The 14,389-nt window shown below is 37.1% G+C and overlaps 1 protein-coding gene across 1 annotated transcript in view; it reads right to left on the bottom strand.

The window, feature by feature from the left end:
* The window catches only part of AADAT (aminoadipate aminotransferase), a 64,072-nt gene extending 57,502 nt beyond the window's left edge, over positions 1–6,570 (bottom strand). Inside the window, exon 1 of the mRNA XM_061475058.1 lies at positions 6,565–6,570. The gene's annotated coding sequence lies outside the window, so the exon portion shown is untranslated. The remainder of the gene's footprint in view (positions 1–6,564) is intronic.
* Positions 6,571–14,389: the final 7,819 nt, after the last annotated feature.

The raw sequence follows: 14,389 nt of genomic DNA, 5'->3' as shown, positions 1-14,389 counted from the left end.
TTTTTTTACCACTGCCTGTACAGGAACTGAAGCTGAGCCATTTTTTTTTTTTTTTCATTTGGTAGGGGGAACCAAAAGTCCAAATGTTTCAGAGTAGTCCTATTAATAAAGTAGCATGAAACAGCATCTGTCTCCTTCTGTCAAAGACTTCATGTCTGATAAAAAATATAATTGCTTGGACTACAAGAATATGTAACATTGGGGTATACTGGGGTGTAATAGGTGTCTTGCTGAAAAACTCAAGAGCAAGACTGGTTCAAAATATGTGAAGTTATGTTCCTCAAGGCAAGTATGTGTTCTCAAAGTTTACAATAGTGACTTAATAAATTAGGTATATTATGGAACAGGTTTAAGTGGTAGTGAAGTATGTGAAGGTTAGTGTAGGTTAGAGTAGATTTTGAGTTTTTTCTAATGTGTGGAGTAGATAGAGATTTTCTGCTGCACTAAAATAAGCATTCAAAGAGCTCAGTGGTCTAAATGTCCCTGTACTCAACAGATGTTCCCTTCCATTTTAGGGACAAGGGATGGTTAACGATCCTTTCTTAAGTTTTACTGTCATGTATGTCGTAATCCTTTTTGTAGTACATCAGGGGAAAGCACTCATTTGAGGATCATAAGCTATTGACTTCAGTTTTATATTGATAGCATTATGAAATTGTGACAGCTAGAATAATTTGATATTTGTTGCTGACCTTTTCCAAAGGTATGACTTCAAGTCATATAATTCCTTGATTGATACCATGCAGATATTGGAATTGTTCGTTGAATCAAGGCCTAAAGGATATGTTTCAAAACTGATCAGCAGGTGCAAGTCATCCTCAAGTAGTTCAATCTGAAGTTCAGTTTAGATCATTATTTGTTGTCAGAAAAGTGGAGGATTAGCTAGAAGCAAGACATATCACTCCATGTGGAGAGCTGTTCTGGTTTGCTTGTGTCTGCTTCCCTCCATTATTGCCATTCTTGTTCTTCAATACTTGTTTCAGATCCTACCATTTCTCCAAAGCAGAGACTTTTTCCAATAAACTGAACAATTTTTAATAAAATGTGATGTTCTAGAGTGATTAAGTTATAAAATATTATAAAAATGTCCCAGAGTGGTTCATTTACATTGTTAGACACAGAAGTGTCTCGCTGTGTTTGTGTTTTGTTGTTTCCTTAGCCTAGGGTTATATGTATGGGGTAAACTAAAAGGTAAGGATTATTTACATCTAGTGATACTAATTAAAGTCACAGATAAAGCTATTTGTTCCTGCCTTTCTGCCTTCAGATTAGAGGAATTTTGATTTCCTGCTCATCCTCTCCACAGAAGGGACAGATTACCTGTGCTGGCCTTGTATGAGTCCAAGTGATGTGGCTCCCAGCTACTACAGTTGAAGTTGGTCCTTTGCTTTTTGCCAGTTCCAAGTCTCTTGGGATTTAATTTCATAGTGAAGAGAAGAATAAAAGAAAACATAATGATAATCTGTCATGCTGTATGATGGTTGCTGCTTTCAGGTATGTTCAGAAAAGTTTCAGCTGTTTTAATTGCAGTAGCTGTTTCCTTTGGTCCCATATAATGATGAGCTGTTGTCCTGGAGATATTGTCCTTAGTACTCCTCTGATGTGAGGTCATATTTGAGGTTCTGATTCTTTGCTTCAAAGCACCTAGCTGCAATTAGCCCAAGGAGGCGTTTGTTGTGGTATCCAACTGACCTAAAATTCTGCAATAGATCACGGAAAAAACCCAAATCTCTTAAGAGGACACTTGATGTGATGTTAGAGCTGATACAGTTGGACAGCTGCAGATTCACTACCTTCAGTTATCCTGGTATAAAACACTTGAAAAAGTTATTTTTCCAATGTCTGTGTAACAAAAAAAAATTCTAAAAGTATGCTCCTGTCTTACCTCTGCAAAAAAAAAAAAAAGGAATAGCAACGTGTCAACATTCTACTAGTGTGTAGAGGTGTCCTAGTGATGAACCTGCTGTAATACCTGAACAGACAAACTAAAATGCACAGAAATCATCCAGGATATAAAGCAAGGCAAGACCTATTTCACATCATCCAGAAGAAGGGGCAAAAAACCAATTCTCTACCTCCTGTAAACATTGCAAGACTGAGTATGGCAGGACTTTGTTATGAAAAAATGTAAACTCATGAATTTGCTAAACTTTGAGACTAAACCCAGTCTTTCACCAGGTGATTTATTGCAATTTGCTGATTCCATGCTCTGTGCGGCCAAAATGCTGTGTTTTGCAGCTTGTGGTTCTGTTCTGCCAGTCCTTTTTGAGTGGCTTTTGGGCACACAACTTGGCACTCAGGGTGCAAACTGAGATATGCCAGGAAACACTGAGCAGCTTTATGCTTCTCTTGAATAGCACTGGGATTGGGAGAGTGCTCTTGGAGACCAAGTGTTGGTGTTCAAATGTAAGCCAAGTCAAAGTGGAACTGCCCCTAAAATGTCCATTTTAGGGGAGCAAAAATGAACAGTCAGCTTAAAAAATAAAAATGAAAGAATGTTATCAGCAAACAAATAACAAACCCCAACACTTTTCTGCTGACTTTTGTAGACTTCTGTAGTTCTTTGCACTTCTCTCAATATTTATCAGTTTCATCAGCCTTGAAATGGAAACTGCAGTTGCTTTGAAAAATAGATGCAGGTTATTTAGTTTCACTCTAGTCTCTTATAAGCATCAGTGTGTTTTCTGCTGGAATGCTCTTTTGTAACTTCAAGGAGGATTCTTAGTAAGTTGTGAGCTACACCCTATCTCATGAAAACAGTGGGAAGAGGGTGGTTTTCTAGCAGCCATTGTTTTCCAAAATGTAATAGTGTCAAGCCTTTCCTTCATTAGAGGAACATGGAGACAAAGTTGTAACTGCTTTGGTCTTGCAGCACTCAAGTTAGTGTAGTCTAGACCTCTTTTGGTAGATATTAGAATTTGGATCAAAACTGTGAGCTCAGGTGTAAATTTTTTGCCTTCGACTCACAGTGAGCCACTTATCTTACATTCTTCCTGTGTGTGAGAGAGGATTTGTTGAGGGGTTTGCATGGATATAGCATATGAATGCCATGTGTTTTGAGCAGTATGCATGAACTGAAAAGAAAGCTAGTATGACAACTGTTACAGGTTATGGTACATCTAGTGAACACTGGGGAATGTTCTACAGCAGCCATTTAAGCATGCCCACTAAGAACAGGTCAGTTACTCAGCTTACCCTGAGCTGTCTCATCTATCAGTTCAGAACCTGTAATGTTAAGACTGAATAAGCTTGCATTGAATGTGCAATGTTTTAGGAATAACAGACAGCCCAATGGTTTAGTCTCTTAAAAAGTTAGTAATTTTCAGTTCAACATAACTAACAAACTCAACTAGGCTTAATGGACAGGCTTTGCTCAAGAAACTGTATCTGGGAGATAACTTAGAGCCATGCCACAAATAGGGTTCGAAGCCCAACCAGACATCCGCCTGTGCTTGCTCTGCATTGGTGACTCTCAACCTTTTCCCTTGCCTGCTACCTGCTTTGCATATCCTGCTCTGTGCTGCTTTTTTTAAAGCTAATGCAGACCCTATCCATGTTTTCAATGAAGTGCTTTGTATAGTAATTATGCACATACGCAAGATTTCAGTGACCCCAGTGCAGCCCTGCATTTGCAATTAAGTGTATTAAGATGAGGGCATTACAGTTTAATTTTTCAGTTCTTTTTGGAACTGAGATTTTACATTATATAGAAGCATACCGTCATATAAAAAAAAAAAAGTAATAAAAAATAATAACTGCTAAGAGAAAACTATTCTTAAATAGGAACGTGAGCCTTGATCCAGTTTTTGACAGTTACCAGCAATGTTTTTACAAGCTTGCAATGTGCAGTATTGTCTCTGGATTTAGCTGGCATGGGATAAATTTTTAAGTCTGCATTCTTGCTGGAATCCCAACTTTAGAAAAGTAAAGGATCTGGAAAGTTAAAGATTAAAAAAGGGTAACTGCAATGGAGATTAAGGATGCCACATTGAATACATTCTGTATGCATGTGATATTGAAAGTAAATATAACCAATCCCATTTATCATGTCTAAATCTGCAGGTTTCAAGGTTTGTTTTTCTTTTTTTTTTTTGTGGGAAACTGCACAGGCTTGGTTTTAATTTGTTCCATCTTACTATTGAGGTAGTTCTGTACTGACAGCATAAGCCCTACAGTTCTGATAAAGCACCTGTGGCCTAAATATTTAAGTTATTTGTCTTTGGGAGTCTACCTGCCCTTTCAATCCATGTTTATATCATGAAATATTGAAGTTTTGCATGACATTTATCAACTTCCAGCTGAAGGAAGAAAATTCATTACTGGCAATAAATGGATACAGCCATACTGTTATCACTGAAGTAACATCTGCTTATGAGCGACTGTGGTCCAATATTTTATTTTTCTCTACATCAGTAGGATTAAATTTGGAACCATATTTTTCCTACGTAATAACTATTCTCAGGAATTGAAAATCAGAAGCATTTTATAAATGAGCATATCCTATAAACTCAAATATGTATTCCTTCAGACCTTTAAATCCTGCTTTCTGCATAAAGACTTCTTGTTGGTGGACTAAATTGAAGCTGCCTTACTGCAGCTATTTTGTCCAGTGTTCTATCACAGACCAATATTAATATTTTATCCCCTTTAATATCATTACATGATGCAGGCTTAATTTAAATGGATTTGACGGGCCTCTTGGTTGGCTTGACAGCCAGAGGGAAAAATTAATGTTCTGCATTTAATCTCAGCTCAAGGCGCTAAATTATTTTGGAGGTCGAAGCTGCCATGCATATCATGCTAAATTATTGAATGTAATAACTATTAGCCCAATGTCTATTTATAGATTATTTTTTTAAATTGTTGTTTACTCCATGCATCTTCAGCTAATTTTGAAGAGAACATTTCAAGTTTTCCTCATCCAATACAGTACTACTGTATCTTTTACAGATACAGCACTGGGTATTATTTAACCAGCAATAACAAAGGAGATAATGGAGCCAGCAATCGTTAAAGCTGCGGAAATAGAATAGCTTTCTTGCTGCTAAATTGCATGGTGTACACAGCCTATGTAACATACACAGTCTTCACTACTTCAGTTCAAATTACTTAATTTTAAAATTTTGTAAAGGAAATTATTTCCTTGTTTTTTACTATTATAGAAGAGATTCAGGTCCCAAGGAGGAGTTGAAGAGCTAAGCATGTAACTTAGAAACCCAGATTTAAAGCTATATGACAGTGACTTGTTACCTTAAGAGTACCATATGTTTTAGGAAAAAACATATTTCAGGTTAGACTGAATACAAAATGTTGTTAGCTGTTTTTTAAAGAATGCTATAAATAGGAATTGTCACGTTACAGCTTGCTATAATGTAACTATTCCTACTGGTGTCGATACATATTTTCTTAGCTTTGCATCCCCTGCTATCTTAATCTGCCATGCTAAATAATGTCAAGAAATGTGATAATGTGTACGTGCTAGAACACTGTTAGGCTTAACGGCCTGTTTGTATAGCGAGGGCTCTGAGAAATACCAGTCTCTAGAACTGGGTGTGTATGGCCATTATCTGAAATGCCTCTTCTTTACTGTGAGGGTGGTGAGACTCTGGAACAGGCTGCTCAGGAAAGCTGTGGATGCCCCATTGCACGAACTGTTCAAGGTCAGCCTAGATGGGGCTGTGAACAACCTGGTGTAGTGGAAGGTGTCCCTGCCCATGGCAGGGGGGTTGGTACTAGATGATCTTAAAGGTCCCTTCCAACCCAAACCATTCTATGATTCTGAAACTCTGTCTCCTGGCACAGGAATCAGTTTCTCACCTCAGTGTTTTCTGTTTTGGTGATGAAAATAAGAGGTACTTAATATGCATCGTTTAACAGCAATACCTATCTGTGAAGTAGAGCTTCTGTAACTGTTTCCCTTTCAAGCATCATCAGTTGTGACCAATGGATTATAAGGAAGTGCTAACGTCTGGAACACTGTCTTCCTTGCAGTAAGTAATGGTGGACCAAAAATATTTATGTGCTATTGAACAGTGCATACTTACCACAAAAGTGGAGACCATTGTACTGGTTTTATATGAGTTAATACATTTTTAATTTAGATGTACAACAACAGAGACAAGTTGCCTTATGGTATGTCTTGTAGGGTCCACTGATTTAATATTACAACAGTTAAATAAAGTGACTCTTTTTAGGTATTGGTATAACCAGAGTAACAGCAGCTTTGCCTTGTCATTCTTACAAAACAAATTCAATGTCTCTTTGTACAAAAGCTCACGTAAAAATGTTTTCCTTTTGTGTTTTTTTTTTCTTTAATTTTACTTATTTTTTGTACCCTCTAAACCCCAGCCCACATCCATCTCACATGAACTCTTCAACTGCTGCAAGTTCATTGTTGTAAGACAGGGCTTGAAATTTCCCTTTAGCAGACTCTGAGGAATATCTTGGGTTGTGAATAGAAATGGATAGATGAAATAAATGCTTTGGCATCGGTGCACAAATGTTTGTAGCAAAGCTGTGGATAATGCCTTAGGCAGCTCAAGTCTGTGTGCCTTGACCATAGTGGTTCTTGACTCTGGGGAAAAGAGTTGTGTCCTGTCACTTCAAAAGGATGTTTTTTCTAAAAGATTTTTCTGAAATTGTTGTTGTGTTTGGGTTTGGGTTTTTTTGTTTGTTGTTGGGTTTTGGTTTTGTGGGTTTTTTTGCTTGTTTTTTTGTTTTTTTTTGTTTTTAAGATTTTCAGTTACTTGATACAATTTCTCTTCTTTGAGATTGGAAAGGGGGAAGGGAAAAAGCCAGTTCTTCCTTTCTTTACTCTTGACTGCCTCCCTGGATAAAATACCCCTAATGGTAACATTAATCCTCTGTGGACTTATTCCTGCTTTTAAAGATATTGGAGATGGAGGGGAAAAAAAGAACGAGGACTTTCTAATACAGGATTAAATCCATAGTCTGTTTACTAGCATTGTATCTCTGATAGGTCTTGAATATGAGTAATAGTGTCTTTAAGCTTTTCTCTTTTCCTTCTTTTTTTTTTTTTTTTTTCCTTCTCCTAATAAAGGTTTATTTCTGTTATATCTGGGCCTCCACACTGTATGGTTGAACAGAAAAAATTCTTGGCAGATTCCTGCATTTAGCACCTGTATGTATGTAGGCTTGGTACTTTGCTTTAGGTACCTAAATGTTCCAGCATTATCTCTTTTTTTCTGACCCCTGCCACTTGCCCTTCATGTGCTCTGCCTCCTACCTCAGTAGGAAAATGGAAGTCTAATTGCTCAGGCTTCTAGGGCCAGTGCTGATCCTTTCCTTACAATATCTTAGTTACTGAAGCACACTGTTTTCCAGAGCTTTTGCTTACTCTTTTGTGTATTTCTCAGTAGAATAGAGAAAATTGAAAATAAATATTTCTGTCTCTTTGCAAAAAGATATTCTAAACAAGTACAGCTGGTACAGGACACACATAAATCCAGACAAGTGGTAGAAGCCTGTGTATGCTTTTTTTGCTTCTTCACCATTTATTACTATTATAAATGTAGTCTGAATTACTAAAATATTTATTCCCTAGAAGCTTATCTTTTTTCGTACATGTGGTTTCTCCTCCAAGTCAGGTAGCCTTTTTTGCTAAAACTGCTGGGTGTTTAACTGTAAATAGAAAAATATTGTGTCTTAGTTACCTGCTGTGGTTTATTACTGCAATTAATTTTGCTAAAATAACTTCTTATTTGTATCTTAATATATTACTTTTGTCATATTGCTACTCTTTAAATTCCTGATCCAAAATGAAGTTATAAATGCAGTCCACTAATTCTGTGAGTAGAGTAAGATTTATAATTTTAAAAGTGCATGAAATTCTCTTGAACCAAAATTATAAATAGCCTGTAGACTCCCTTATTCATCACAGCTTGTGTTTTGCTGTGCACTGTGAAATGCTGATAAAAAATAAAATATGGCTGTATAGCAGACTAGACTAGTCTTCTAGATACAGTGTATAAGTTATCACTTTCTGTGTTGCATTTCTGTCATTTTGTCTTCCAGTGAATTAACATGACATGCCACTGTTACACAGTTAGGGTATGTCTTCATAAGCAAATAGGCGCGTGTCCTTCACTCTTGTGAGCTCAATTGAATGAATTTAATATGAGTAAATAGGATCTTCTTTAGTTTAGCCAGCTAACACATGGCTTCAGATTTTCTAGCCTTCTCCTAAACAGTGCTTTTCAATCATATCATACTCATTCAGCTGAGTAAACGTGACTTAAAAAAGCACATACAGGTTTTTGCTCCTTGAGACTTAGCCTTAGAGAAATTTTTTGGGAAAGGGCCTGAAAATGCCAAGTTCAACTTTATTTACTTTAAGTCAATGGTAGCTTTGCTATTAACTTCCGCAGGATCACATAGTATAAGAACGTGATTTCTCGAGCTATTTCACTAATTAAAAATTGATTTTTGGCTTTGTGTGGATTAACACTGCTGGATAGAGAGTTGTAGGTGTTTTTATGTTTCCATCCTGTAAGCCCAATTGCCATATAGCTTGTGCCAGAGCTGAGCTGGAAATAATGGTAAATCTAATTCTGCTATTAAAACAACAAAAAATACTGCCAGCAACTGTGTACAGCTATGTACACAAATGTCTGGTACCTGCAGAATTTCACTGACTTTAATCTAAAGCACTTAATAAAACTGCCAGAATCAATGTTAGTTACATCTTTTTTTCTGAGGGAAAATTCAAGTTCTGACTGTATATCAATTTCTTTTTTTGCTAAAATCCTGTAGCATATTAAGTTCTTTTTGTACTGCCAGTTTTCACTGTTCATGATGTTTAATATTAGTTATTCCTAAAGGAAAGCAGTGAAAGCCTTCTGGATTTAAGTGTTTGTTCCTCCTTACATGGGAAAAAACTTCCAATTGACAACAGTCTACTTTCCAGAAACACTGATGCAGGATTTCTCTCTTTGCATCTGTCTGGTGGCATTTAGAGTCTAAGTAGATTCAGTCTGATCTGAACTGCTCCAGTGAAAATTTCTGAATGAAGAACATATTTCAATGACCTATTTTCAGTTTAAACAATGTGCTGAAATTCGTTGCTGAACTCAGAGGAAGGACTATATGGATCATAAACTTATATCACCGTTTTACTGTTGAACAATTATGGCTATTTCTTTAGTAGATTTTCAGGAATTAATATTTTATTTTAAATGTATTTTGTTTTGTCCAAGCAAGTATGCTGGCAAATATACAAGAAGCCTACAAATCTGCAGGAGTGAAGCATGTTCATGACTTACATTTGGGGACTGTGGACCACAAGACTGCTTAAATGATATTAAGTGAAGTTTTCCTACTAAGTTAAATGTCAAATTCTTAGTTTAGAGTTTCCTCCAATTTATCTACCATTGAACATTTCACTCTGTTTTTCATCACTGACTTACACTGCAGTGAGGAGAATTTAAGTTAAACAGGATGACATTTCTGGGTATCAGCTGTGAAACAAAGGGATTGAAAGAGCTTCACCATTCAGTCTGGACCCTTAGGGGGGTGCAAGAGGTTAGATATGCATGTCAGAATGGTTCAGGTATTCTTGATCCTTGTTTAGGTCAAGCATATATCCTAGACACCCCCTTTAAAGTGCTCCCAGTGCTATTTTATGATGGTTCTGTCTTAGGCATGTTGTACCTTGTAGTGAGCACTTCGCTATGGGTAAATGTGATATAACAAGGAAGAGAACTTGAACTTAATAGAATATACTTAAACCAGTAGAGTGTAATTCTTTGTTCAGAAGTAGGAAATCCATGTGGTTTTAAACTTTCTATATTGTAGATAAATAATGAGAGGTTGTACTTGCTTAGATTATAGCATTCAACTGGAAAAAAACAAAGCAATTCTTGGAAAAAAGATACTAGTGTTTCCATATAACACATAGAACTCTGATGTATTGAGATTTTTGGAGTTAATCAGTGAACTTGAATTTCAGGTTATGAACCAATACCATTAAGTCATTGAGCATAAACAGTGATTGCTTGGTTGCATATCCCCAGTGTAGCAGCGAAGTGTGTGGGCGTTCAGAAATGTGTCAGAGTCATTTTGCTGTTGTAGAGATGCTGTCCCTTTAAGTATCTAGCTTTTACCACTGTTTTTAATGAATACGTGCTTAGTAACTGGGTTTCTTAGGTTGAATAATTAAGTAGAAGCAGAATACGCAGGTTAACTTCTATCAGTTATTCTCAGGTGAAAGCTGATGAGAAACCTTCTTATTTTGCAATTTATCTTAAGGAAAGGGACAATATTTTTCATATTTTCTAGGGCAGACAGCCTCTTTTCTATGCTGCTGTTCAATAGCATGAATTAAGCTCTCTGAGATCAGCAAAAAAGGTGTTTGAACAACAGCAGGCTATTGAAAAGGATTAAAAAAAGTAGCTAGCTACCGACTTTAATGCAATAGATACTTAATGGTGAAACATTCCTGTCTAAGCAATTCTGTTGCTGAAAATCCACAGACTTTTAATGGTCCTTTCATTATTTTCTATAATTTAATATCCTATTTAGTTACCTAGAATTCAGAAACCTCGGTGAAGACTATCTAGTCAGCTTTAATTTCTTAGCAGTGATCTTCCTATGCAGTCTTACCTTCTGTTGACCTACATTTGAAGTGCAGCTCTGTGCTGAAAAGCTGCAACTGTCTGCTGAAACGCATTGTGTAAGATAGGCTTACTGCTCAACAGCCCCTCTTAGATTGAAAAGTCAGCAAAAATAAATAACATTCCTACTTCTTCTGCCTACTTGGAGGCAATAGAAATACAGGGAATTTGCATCGCATATCATTCAAGGGTTGGTTGTTGAGATTCAGTAAGAAAATTAAATTGTATAATTGCAGGAGGTGGGAAGGTGGCAGTTGCACAGGCCCCCAGCAAAGTGGGGTGGGGGAGTCTGTGCCAGCAGAAAGCCCCTTCTTAGCTGTTTAAGATCTGCTCAGAGGCAAATCAGACATATTCATTCCTTCTTGCTGCATAAGTAGTGCTGGTGAGTAGCATTGGAACAGGGCCCGAAAGATGTACTAGATCTTTTTTAGCTTTCCTGGCTGGCTACTTTTCTTTAAAGGAGGCTTATTCGAAAGTGGTATTTATGTATGTATTGACTGGCACGGAACATTCTGGCTGGAAACACTAGCAGCTGTGGGGCTAGAGACATTAATTTCTTCTCTGACTTTTTTCAGAATGTTAGATTCCCTGTGGGTGGAGTAAAGCCTCCTCTTTGGTGTTAGTTCTGACTTTGAGTTTTCTTATCCATTGTCAGGGTTGGAAGTAGAAACGGAGTGGTGGGTGGGAAAGAGTATCTTAATCAAGAATCATTGCAGACAATTGGAGAGGGATCAAGGATAAAAGTAATCTCTTACATCAGTGAAGTTATAGAAATTGATTCATTTAATAGGAGAATGACATGCGATCCAGTTATCAAACTGTGGTAAAGAAAGGGGAATGATGCCATGGTCTGTGGAAATAGTTTCCTGAGATGGATTTCAAGGACAAGTTGGATAAACTTTGGAAATGTTTTGAAATATTTGAGACTTTGTCAAGTATACAATTTTTGAGGCTGGTGGAACCCCTGTTTGAAACCATGTTGTAATGGAGCAACGTGGTTACAAAGACTGCCAGACCATCCTGGTGCGATGTGGGAAAAGAAATGAAAATTTGCCTGCTCAAGAGTGAGATCAGGCTATAAAATCAGAGGAAATCTTGGACAGTGTTATCCTTAAACCTAAGAAGGATTTTATAATTTAATCAAAAGAATCTTGTAAGAAATAATGCAGAGGATTTCACAAATCATAAAAGAAACCTCTGTCTTAATCTGTGCCCAGTTTTCGGACAGATAGCTGTGAGGTGCGAGATAGGTGTGCTGAAGCCTGAAGGTAAGAATGGAAAATACCTGAGGAGAAATAAGGTGCCTTTTGTGCAGCAAAGTAGTTGTGAGAAATTTTCCATAAACCTTTCTGTCTAGTGATGAAATTATCATCTTGAAAACAAATGGAACTTACATGCTTAAAAATTTGCCCAGTCATGCAGAAAACAACACACTATAACTAAAGTTACAATAAAGGATATATGGACTGGTAACATTGAACATAGACTGATCTTTGTGTCTCAGCTTGTGCAGCAGGGGAACATGCTTGCTAAATGTGTCTGAGCTAGAATGGCTTGCAGCAGGAAATGAAATTATGTATTCTGGGGCTGAAAATATGTCCCAGAAAACACTTCAGAAAGACATGATATCATAGAATAACAGGCATTGCTGTAGATAAAGGTAGAGAAAAAAAGCCAAGCCAAGCTAAGCAGAAGGATGGAGATGTTCTAGACCGCATTCTCAGAAAGGAGGCAGATGATGCCATTAAGCAAAGGGCAAAACCTAATACTTGGCGTGATTCAATGTCTGACAAAGAATATTACATGTTAGCATGCTTAAGGAAAGGTAAAGGCGTCAGGCTAAACTCAAATTGTTTGTGCATCCTATTATATAATTACCCTGTGGTCCTTCAAATGGTCATTATTTTCACAGTCCATAAATAATGTATCAGAGTGTCACTCCTAAACACCTAATTTGATTCACAAACTGCATGAATACTAAATGTGGTAAGTGTCCATAACAGATCCATTTTGTCCTTATGATTTATCCTACCAAAATACAGGGAGCACAGGATCTGTTCTAGTGTGTGGTGCTGTCTGCTGAAATGCTACTGCTTAGAAAACCCGACATCAGGTTCGTAGTTGTATGCTCACTCTTGTTCCAACATAAGAACGTCCAATCACATCATATGCTACAGTGAGGAATGACATGACCTACTTAGCTGAATCTGAGACTCTGAGATTAGGACACATTAGTGATTTTTTGCAACTGGAGATGTTACAGAGGAGAATCTGGAATTTCAGCAACACAAGGGAACGTTATCTCTGGGGGAACCAAGTAGCAGCAGGATGAAGGGCTAAGCAAAATGGCACAGTCTAAAACTGCCAAGGTACATATTTTCATATGGACTGTGCTACCATAGGCTGTCTGACAACTTTAATTCACATGTTGTTTTGTCAAGACTTTTTCCTTCTTTCAAAGAAGGGAATAATTAGAGCTAGATTAGAATTAAAGCATGACAGATGGAGATCTTTCCTTGCTTCTTATGTGTTGCCTTTTTAGAAGTAATTTTTTTTTATGTACCCAATAAAAAGTGAAAAAATCATAGCTACAAGATCATACTTAGTGTTTTCCTCCATTGCTTTCACCTAAAATAATGTAGGCTGTTATTTGTAAGGCTGTTATTTAATATTATAGTACTAATTGGGTACATTCTTTTCTAATCTGTATTCCCTCTTACATACTAGTGAAGTGCTTTTAAAATGCAAGATATCAAATGTCACAACTTTTCTCCCATACTTTTTGTTTAAAAAAAGATAAAAATAAAAATTGCTGCATCTGCTAGTTCTAAATCAGCTCACTGCTGCTGCTTCTATAAACAAGATAGCTATAAGCAAGTTATAAAGAGACAGATGTGAAATCTCTTTCCTGCTTATGGCTAGTCCTTTCTTCATTACCGTTAATTATCATGGCATCTCTGTGGACAGAAAGTTCTTTTGGTTTCAGATTAATATGGCCTGTGAATTGCTCCATTTAAGGACAAACATTAAGCTAATTTCTGAGAGGTTTGAAGTTGTGTATTTTGGGATGTTTCAAACATTTCAGTCTCCACTTTGGAATCATATTTGTCTTGGTGCATGAAGAAAAGTCAAGGGATCTTGAATTTTATACCACTGCTTCCTTGATCCTCTGGCATGACAATGTAATAATGTAGTTCTGAATCTGGCTCACCAAATGCTTTTTGTACAGTGTTAGTATGCATAAATGCATAATCCCACAGTTGCAGATTCATGTAACTCAGCAGAAGTTTGACCTTCTATTTTATGGCTTTTCTGTGCCAAACTCTCAGATTCTGATGAGGAGCATCTTATGGGCATGTTGTAACAGGACAAGGGGGGATGGCTTTAAATTTATAGAAGGGAGATGTAGATTAGACATTAGGAAGAAATTCTTCCCTGTGAGGGTGGTGAGGAACTGGCACAGGTTGCCCAGAGAAGCTGTGGCTGCCCCACCCCTGGCAGTGTTCAAGGTCAGGTTTGATGGGGCTTTGAGCAACCTCGTCTAGTGGAAGGTGTCCCTGCCCATGGCAGGAAGTTGGAACTAGATGGTCTTTAAGGTCCCTTCCAACCAAAATCATTCTATGATCTACATTGAGACAAATAAAAATCTACATAGATATTTAACATCTAAATCTTTTCATATCTTTTACATTATCACTTCTGGATTTATTTTGAAAACAGAATGCTAACCTGGTGCTTTCCATCTCACTGTGGTAGCA

This window comes from Pezoporus flaviventris, unplaced genomic scaffold (genome assembly GCF_033815535.1).
Source record: "Pezoporus flaviventris isolate CSIRO_AGI_PZ_B2104156 unplaced genomic scaffold, CSIRO_AGI_Pfla_v1 ptg000002l, whole genome shotgun sequence".
NCBI classification, from domain to species: Eukaryota; Metazoa; Chordata; class Aves; order Psittaciformes; family Psittacidae; genus Pezoporus; species Pezoporus flaviventris.
Note: the sequence above shows the minus strand (reverse complement) of the source record. Positions and strands in the feature narration are given on the sequence as shown.